This window comes from Nicotiana sylvestris, chromosome 6 (genome assembly GCF_000393655.2).
Source record: "Nicotiana sylvestris chromosome 6, ASM39365v2, whole genome shotgun sequence".
Lineage (NCBI taxonomy): Eukaryota > Viridiplantae > Streptophyta > Magnoliopsida > Solanales > Solanaceae > Nicotiana > Nicotiana sylvestris.
The window spans coordinates 79,141,720-79,151,864 of NC_091062.1; the positions used below are offsets into that span (position 1 = coordinate 79,141,720).

Below are 10,145 nucleotides of genomic sequence, written 5' to 3' on the forward strand. Positions count from 1 at the left end.
CCTCGAGGGTTCTGGAGACGGGCCATGGAGCGTCATAATGATCATAAAATTGGACTCTCCGATTTTAGCCGTATACAGTCATAAGTGTGTGTGTTATAAATTTTCTGCTATATATAGTTCGAGTTTACATAGCAAGTGCGGACACATCAGCTGCTGAAAGGCTGTGCCCGTCCTATATTGTTTTATTCTTCATTGTCGCTCAGTGGATACCGGATGTGAATCTGTCGTTTGTTCAATGTTAGGAAGAGAAAAAGATGCACCTTCCTGCTGTGAACTTACCTACTAACCTTGAGAACCGATCGAGTATAAAATGGAGAGGCAGCAATTAAGGCAAGCAAAACGTGCTTAAAACAATACTAATACGGATAAATGAAAAGGTAGAAAAGGAAAATTCAATTTGCAGCAGCGTGGACAGCAGGGTTCGAACCTGCACGGGAGAAGCCCAACAGATTTCAAGTCTGTCTCCTTAACCACTCGGACATATCGACTTATCGCTCTTACGCAGGGGCATATATTTATATTAACGGAATCAGGTTTGAAAAGTCTTTGCAGGATTCTTAATGAGGAGACGGACTTGAAATCCCCACCCATTTTTTCAAGAAACAGTACGTTAGTCAAAAAATTTAAATTGAAATCAAAATATCAGCGACTTTGACTATCATCTTGCCTCTTTATTTTGCTAATTTCTAAATTGAATGCATGATAATTTACATACGTACAGATTACTTTGTAAATCATGTTCAGCTTGTGAGTTTTGTTAATGGACTAACGAAATCTCATTGGCGTAGGATCATTATCACCGTTAATTGTTACTTTATTGAGTTTAACTTTCGTACATTAATAAAGTAATTTTTTTTTTTACAATTTACATTATGTGTCACCTTAAAGGTAATAAAAGGAATAAGGGATTTTAATGCAAATAGCCGGTCTACTTTTTCTAGCCGGTATATATATATTATACATTAATTATATAGAATTATATACATATGATACATGAATTATATATTTATATATTATAATCACCGGCTATTTTTAATTTAAACGATTTGGTGGACAACTATTTGAATTATTTTTTCAAGGAATATATATGGAATTAGTAACCTGAAAAATAAAACAACATCATACATTAGGTTAAGTTGCTAAAAAGTTATTCAAAGTTGTCAATAAATATATAAAATCAATCTTATTTTATAATCATATTGTACTAGTATAAAACCAGCACGATGTGCAATCAATGTTAAAGAATATTAATCATGTCAAAGTGTGATCTAATTTGTTGGAGCAAATTAGAGATAATATTGCTTTAACAAAAAAAATATTATTCATGACCAATTGTGCTCTTACTCATTTGAGCAAATTAGAGAAAATGTTGCGTCAATAAAATTTCAATGGACATATTATTTATTTATGTAATGTAGGCAATAACATAATCTCTATAAATTAAAGAAAACAAATCAAATAATCGTCGAATAATTTATATGTTCTTTGTTTTTCTTGATTAGATTATCAACTACTTAGTATTATTACCTTACACTATGACTTTTTATTAGCTCGTCCCTTTGCTTAATATCCTTTTTCACCACTTCTTTTGATATAATATAAATATACATTTTTTCCTAAAATATTTTTTTGTTTTTAAACTTCTAGTCTATAGTTCACAATTATTGATTGGTCTAAGTTATGAATAGTATTGTTAGTGCCATTTATCTAATCTATTTTATCTTTAAAGATAATTCAAATATAAATATTCTCATATTATCTCTATCCCTTTTTTTTAAGGTAACAATTAGTTTTATTAACCACCAGTATAAAATTATACAAAGCCACATCTTAGTTACAACCCAACTAGCTATTTAAGTATCACAAACTAAGAAAATAAATTCCTCAAGCAAAACTAAGGGAAGTATGCACACCTCCTAGTGAGGGATTCCATGCATTCTCTATGAAACAGGAGAGTACTATTAAACAAAAGGCGGAATACCTAAAAAAAAAAAAAACCTAAACTTGGTATGGATTATTAGTTACAACTCTAAACTATTCGTGGTCTTAATTACCCCCCTGAACTTGGCCTTTTGAAAAACATTACCCCCCTGAACGCTTATGTGGCAAAGAGTGTGGGTGCACTCTCTTTTAAATGTGTGGGAATGAAGAAAAATTGAAAAATTGAAAAATCATATTCTAAATAGGTTATTTTTTAACTTTTAATTGCCATATAGTCATATAAAATAATTTATTTATTACAACTATGTATTTCTTCTTGCTTAATCTTAATATACAATGTGGACTTTACTCTAACTTTTATCCTTTTTAATTTCTTCTAAGATATAATGCCTATTTGTTCCAAGTGCATATTTCTATTTTTGTTTTTCGCCGAATTTGTAAAACGTTTGGTAGGAACTCCATTATTTTAGCCAAATAAATTTTTTTAGCAAAAATAATGGAATACCAGTTGTGTATATTTCATATTTTTGTTTCTTTATATATAATATCTATTTATTTTAATTGTGTATTTTTATTTTCGAGTCAAATCAATAAAAAATGGCTACATCTTCATTATTTTTTTTTCAAATAAAAAAAGTATAGCAAAAATAATGAACTTGCAATTGTACACTCTTTTTATTTCTTCTTTTGATGCAATGACTTTATTTCAACTGTGTATATTTACTTTTTCAGGTAAAATCTATAAAAAAAAATATTTTTAGAGCACCATAATTTAGATAAAAAATTATAGCCAAAATAATAAAGTTCACACTATATATTTTTTATAACTTTTTAAATTACCTGACTATTTATTTCAATTGTATAAATCTTTATTTTTAGGTCAATTCAAACAAGAATAACTAAAACTTTATTATTTTTAGCATAAAAAAATTAGCCTAAATAATGTAGTTATAGCCAAGTTTTATTATAAATTTTATTCAAAAAAAAATATCTAAAAAAGTAACATACTTAAAATGGTAAAAAAAATATATTTTATTTTTCAAAAAATGCCACATAGATAGAAAAACATCCACGTGGCAGACGAGTGTATGCCACTTTCTTGGGATGAGATTGTCCAAGAGGGTAACAACTATCGAATAACCAAGTATATGGGGGTAATTAAGACCATAGATAGTTTAAGGATATAACCAATAATGCGTGCCAAGTTTAGTGGGTTTTATGGTATTTTACCTAAACAAAATTACTACAGAAGTTTATCTCTATAAGACTAGAAGGGATAGAACTAAAGCATTCTTCTGATTTGTGACGATCCGGCCGATCGTTTTGAGAGTTAGAGTCCCGATCCCCTATTAACTGATTTTCCCATATCTATTTCTGCTATTGTGACTTGCTGAGAGGGTTCGTTTTGGTTTTTGGGACACCTAGTCCTTAAATGGAGGTTTAAGCCTTAGGATTTGGACCGTAATCGGAACTGTATGAAGAGGACTCCAGAATGGAGTTTTGCCAATTTCGTTAGCTCCGCTGGGTTATCTTGGGCTTAGGGGCGTGTCCGGATTGTATTTTAGAGATCCGTAGCTTATTTAGGCTTGAAATGGCGAAAGTCGAATTTTTGGAGATTTGGATCGGTAATAGAATTTTTGATATCGAGGTTAGATTCCGATTCTGGAAGTTGGAGTTGGTCTGAAATGTTGAATATGACTCATGTGTAAAATTTGAGGTCATTTGGACAGGGTTTAATAGGTTTCGACATCGGTTGTGAAAATTTGAAGTTTCAAGTTCATTAAGTTTGGATTGGAGGGTGATTTGTGCTTTTAGCATTGTTTGATGTGATTTGAGGGCTCGATTAAGTTTGTATGGTGTTTTAGGATGAGTTGGTATGTTTGTTTGAGGTCTGGGGGGCCTCAGGTGTGTTTCGAATGCTCAACGGGTTGAAATTTGGACTTGTGCATATTCTGAAGTTTGTTGGTTCTGGTGTTTTCGCACCTGCAGTGGGAAGTCCGCAGGTGCGGCCCCGCAGAAGCGAGGATAAGGTCGCAGGTGCATTTTTAGTCATGAGGGACAGTGGTCGCAAATGCGACGTGAGAGCCGCATCTGCAGAAGGGTGATCGCAGAAGCAGATTTGGAGAGGAAGCATGGTTCCGCAGAAGCGGACGACTGAGCGCAGAAGCGCATCCGCAGATGCAGATAATTGTGCGTAGGTGCAGAGTCAGGGAAGTTAATGAAATACCACAGGTGCGGAGCTTTAGCCGCAGAAGCGGTACCGTAGAAACGGTTAAGTAATCGCAGATGCGGTTTAACCGACTGAAAAAGGGCAAAATCGCGGGTTTGAATTCATTCTTCATTTCTAGACTTGAGAGCTCGGATTTGGGTGATTCCTTGAAGGATTTTCAGAGAAAGTTATTGGGTAATGATTCCTAACTCATTTTTGGTTGTATTCCATTAATCCATTATTGATTTCATCATTTAATTAGAGATTTGAATTGGAAAATTGGGAAAAATTTGAGAAAAGTTCTTAGGCCGGATTTTAGGGTTTTGATCTAGATTTTGGTATATAAATTGAGTAAATTTGTTATGGTTAGACTCGTGAGCGAATGAGTGTTCATATTTTGTGACTTTTACCCGATTCCGAGACGTGGGCTCAGGGAGGCTTTTTGAGCGATTTTCAATTTCTTGCCTTAGCTTTGATTTCATTAGCTAGATTAACATCTTGTAGTTAAATTTATGTTATGTAATTGGTTTTGGCTAGATTTGGGCCATTCGGAGTCGGATACTCATGGAAAGAGCATTGTTACAGATTGATTGAGCTTGGTTCGAGGTAAGTGGCTTGCCTAACCTTATGTGGGGGAACACCCTTTAGGATTTTGGTACTGTTTTGATATGTGAGCGCCATGTATGTGAGGTGACGAGTACGTACATGGGCTATTTATTGTAAAATGTCACGACCTGGATTTTTCACCCTCGGGAGTCGTGATGGCGCCTACTCGTGAAAGCTAGGCAAGCCGAGTATTATAAATTCATTACCTTTTTTTTATTAAGCATGTTCAATAATTCAAAGTAATAAGTGATTTAAGCAGCGGAATAAACTAAATAACTAGAAATGCGGAAGACAAAAACTTAATCATTCAACCAAACACTGCTACATAATCTGAAGTACAATACTACCCAGAATTTGGTGTCACAAGTCACGGACTATCTAAGAATACTACAAATAAGGTCTGAATGGAAATACATAAATCTGTCTCTGATTAAGTAAAAACAGAAAGAGAAAAAATAGGAGGAGACGCCAAGACCCACGGATGTCTGCAGGACTACCTCGGGTCGCCTGAATGGATTGAAGATAGCACCCTCACTATGGTCCAAACGCTCCGGTATCAATATCTGCACACAGTGCAGAGTGTAGTATCAGCACAACCAACCCCATGTTGTCACGACCGGGAATTCACACTCTCGGGAGTCGTAATGGCACCTACTCGTAGAAGCTAGGCAAGCCATGAACTTAGAAACTATTAACTCATTCATTTCTATATATATTTAGCCAACTAATTTATCCATGATCAAACATTTAAATGACAACAAAAAATAAAATTTAGCGGAAGTCTTAAATAAATATGAAACCCAAATATCTAGAAACCAACACATATTTCTACCCAGAACCTAGTGTCACAACATCTACGGACTACTAAGAATACTACATACATCAGTTTGAAAGAGAGATAATATTGCCTGTCTTGAATACATGAGATAACAGATCATAAAATAGGATAGATGAGACGTCGGGCCTGCGGACATCTGCAAGGATACCTCGGTGTCTCGGTGGTTTGAAGGCTGGCTCCCAAACTACTGTTGCTGATCAAACGCTGCTTCGGTATCTGCACAGAATGCAGAGTGTAGTATCAGCACAACTGACCCCATGTGCTGGTAAATGCCTGGCCTAACCCCAGCAAGGTAGTGACGATGCTAGGACCAGACTCCAGATAAACCTTTGCAGTTATATAATATACAACGGAAATATAAACAGGTAATAACGGTTTAAAAGGGATAGGGAAACATGCTTCGGGGAAACATACCAATTCTATCAGAAACTTAAAAAAGTATGAAAGAACACTCGATGTCTACAATCAATATGATAACAATACTGTTGCGGCGCGCAACCCGATCCCTTATCATTTAACCTTGTTGCGGCGTGCAACCCGATCTAATATAATATCTATTGCGGCGTGCAACCCGATTCAATATAATATCTTTTGCGACTTGCAACCCGATCCACATATATAACTGTTGCGGCGTGCAACCCTATCCAATATAATATCTGTTGCGGCGTGCAACCCGATCCACATATATAGCTGTTGCGGTGTGCAACCCGATCCAACATAATATCTATTGCGGCGTGCAACCCGATCCACATATATAACTGTTGCGGCGTGCAACCCGATCCATTATATACAGTCAACAATATTCATAACTAACCGTCCCGGCAAGGGAGAAACAACCATAACCAAACCTGTTCCAACATCTAACTATCTCCACTATGACTCAACTAGTTTCAACATCTAACACGAAGAATCATCAACGTAAGCATCCGTAATATCAATTCAGAATACAATGCAAGGGAACCTCAACTCAACAATAGCCCGGCAAAGGGGGAAACATAATGATTTCTTCTCTTTCTCACCTTTACTTCACAATTCACTGCACAACTCGAGCCAATGCTCTAAGGTTTCGATTATCACTTATACTTTCACAATTCGTTATACAACCGGAGCCAACGCTCCTCAATGTTCATAGGTCACAATTCTTTCCACAACTTTACACAATAGTAGAAATCTTCACTAAGGCATGAATAATACAGCGAGATCATGAAAATCACAAGATAAGACTCACAGTCATGTTTGACACCAACGTATAGATACTCGTCACCATGCCTATACATCGTAATCGACAAGAAGCAAATAGCAAATAGGACACAACTCCTAATGCCTCAAGCTAAGGTTAGACCAAACTACCATGAACGCAACTCAAGCTTTAATTATAGCTTTACCCCTCGATTTCTCCGCCAATTCGCTCGTATCTAGCCACAAGTTACTTAATTATATCAATAAACGCTAAATGAATCAATTTGAATGCATGAAAATGAGTTTTCCAAAGTTTTACCCAAAAAGTCAAAATCGCCCCCGGTCCCACGTGGTCAAAACCCGAGGTTCGAACCAAACCTGATTACCCATTCCCCCACGAGCCCAAATATGTAATTTATTTTGAAATCGGACCTCAAATCGAGGTTCAAATCCCCAATTTTTGAAAAACTTAGGTTCTACCCAAAACACCCAATTTCCTCCATCATTGATTTGAAGTTGAAATCATGTTAAAAGATGTTAATGATTTAAAAAAACTAGTTAAAAATGACTTACAATTGATTTGGAGAAGAAAGGTTGTTTGAAAAATCGCCTCTTATGTTTTAGGGTTTTGAAAAGTGAAAAATAACTAGAAAGTCCGTTTAAATATACTCCTCTCAGGCCCTTTCCGCGGACCGCATAAAAAGGACTGCGGCTGCGGAGCTCCACCGCGGACCGCAAGAAATCGAGTGCGGCCGCGAAAGCTTGGTCTTGCTCACCGTGGACCGCACAATTCCACCGCGGTCGTGGATCCCCCACCGTGGCCGCGAAGCTTCCACCGCGGACCGCGAAGCCTGGCTTCAGAGACCTGCAACTTCTCTGAATCTGCAATTTTTTTTCCTAAGTGTAAAAACATCCCGAAACTCACCCGAGCCTTCGGGGCTCCAAACCAAATGTCATACTAACTCAAAAACATCATATGGACTTACTCGTATAATCAAATCATCAAAATAACCTCATGAACATCAAATTAAATCTCGAGATCGATGAAATTTTCTATGCAATTGGTTTTGAAATCCGGCCTCAAATTGAGATCCAAGTCCCCAAAATTAGAAAATTCCAATTTCTACCCAAAACACCCAATTTCCCATGAAAAACCCTAGATTTTGAAGTGAAATCATGTGAAAAAGATGAATTAGATTGAAGAAGATGAGTTAGAATTCTCTTACCTATGATTTGGAGAAGTTTGGGTCTTTGAAAAATCGCCTAGGGATGTTTAGGGTTTGATAGAATTGAAAAAAATGGTGAAAATCCCGTCTGAAATCTCACTTAATAGGCCGCAGTTATCGCAATTGCCGAATTACTACTGCCTTCGCATTTGCGATGAAAATTCCACATTTGCGATAGAAGGGCCTTCGCAATTGAAATGGTGGCCTGCCCAGGCCTAGTTCGCATTTGCGACATTATTGTCACATTTCCTAGGCCTGCTCACTTCGCAATTGCGTAGCTTGATTTCGCAATTGCGAGATAAGAGGCATGTGCAAAAATACCAGATGCATCAGCTGAGTTTCCTAAGTTCTAATCACTCCGTGGCTTATCCAAAACTCACCCTAGCCTCCGGGGCTCTAAACCAAACATGCACGCAAGTCTAAAAAATCATATGAACTTGCTCGTGCGATCAAATCATCAAAATAACATCAACAACTACGAATTTAACACCAAAATTCATGAAATTCTTAAGAACATTGAAATTTCCATTTTTTCAACTATGGGTCCGATTTATACCAAATCAACTCAGATTCTTACCAAATTTCACAGATTTGACTTAATTATTATTTTAAACATGTACTTGGCTTCGGAATCAAAATACAGGCCCGATACCGTCAAGAGCACACACCATTTCATTTCCAAAAGTCCTTATATTTTCCAGCAAATAATTTTCTTTAAAAATTCTTTTCTCGGGCTAGGGACCTCGGAATTCGATTTCGGGCGTACGCCCAAGTCTCATATTTTACTATGGACCCTACGGGACCGTCAAATCATGGGTCTGGGTCCGTTTACCAAAAATATTGACCGAAGTCAACTTTAATCAATTTTAAAGGCCAAAATCAACATTTCTCGGGCTCGTGGGTGAATGGGTGATTGGGTTTTGGTCCGAACCTCGAGTTTTGACCAAGCGGGCCCGGGGTCGATTTTTGACTTTTGGGGGAAAATGATAGATAATCTATAATTAAGCATTGAGTATGAATTCTTTAGCATTTATTGATGTTGTTAAATCAATTTGGACTAGATACGAGTAATTTAGAGGCGAATTCTAAAGGAAAAGCGGTGTTTGAGGTTTGAGTTGGCCGTGGAAGTTTGAGGTAAGTGTTTGGTCTAACCTTAGCTTGAGGGATTATGAGTTGTGTCTTATTTTCTATGTGTTAACTGTGTAGTACGACGTATAGGCATGGTGACGAGTATCTATATGTCGGTGTCAAGCATGCCCGTAAGTCTTATATTGTAATTATTATGACTCTGTTGTGGTTTATTCGTGCTTCATATGAGGATTATATTATTGTTCCCTTGCCGGGATGTTGTTGTTATATTGTTCCCTTGACGGGATGTTGTTATTATATTATTGTTCCCTTGTCGGGATGTTGCTGTTATATTATTGTTCCCTTGCCGGGATGTTGTTGTTATATTATTGTTCCCTTGCTAGGATGTTGTTTTTATATTATTGTTCCCTTGCTGAGATTCTTTTATGATTGATGTTGATAAATAAAATGGGAGCGGGTTGCACGCCTGCAACGGTAATATATGAAATGGGAGCGGGTTGCATGCCTGCAATGGTAATATGTGAAATGAGAGCGGGTTGCATGCCTACAACGGTACTATATGAAATGGGAGCGGGTTGCATGCCTGCAACGGTAATATATGAAATGAGAGCGGGTTGCACGCCTGCAACGGTATTATATGAAATGGGATTGGGTTGCACGCCTGCAACGGTATTACATGTGTACTTGCTTCTTATTTCCTTATCTTTTGCTGATAATTGATTTATAGCGTTCCTTACATTTCTCTATTATTATTCTGTTGTTATATGTTACTCCCCGCAGCATGTTTCCCCCACCCAACTTTAGCTGTAATTATCTGCTTCTATATCCGTTGTATATAATTTAACTGCACAGGTTTATTTGTTAGTTTGGTCTTAGCCTCGTCACTACTTCGCCTAGGTTAGGCTAGGCACTTATCAGCACATATGTGATGACCCAAAAGGTCATCACTTGTTTTAAAATGAAACTTTCGTGTTCCAAGGCATTGAAAACCTCATTTAGAGTCACTTCGATTTGCGTGCACAGTCCGGGCACATAGCCGGAAAGCTTAAATACGATA

General features: G+C 36.9%; 1 non-coding gene across 1 annotated transcript; it reads right to left on the minus strand.

The window, feature by feature from the left end:
* Positions 1 to 406: 406 nt before the first annotated feature.
* Positions 407 to 488, minus strand: TRNAS-UGA (transfer RNA serine (anticodon UGA)). The gene has a single exon. It is a non-coding gene; the product is annotated as a tRNA-Ser (tRNA).
* Positions 489 to 10,145: the final 9,657 nt, after the last annotated feature.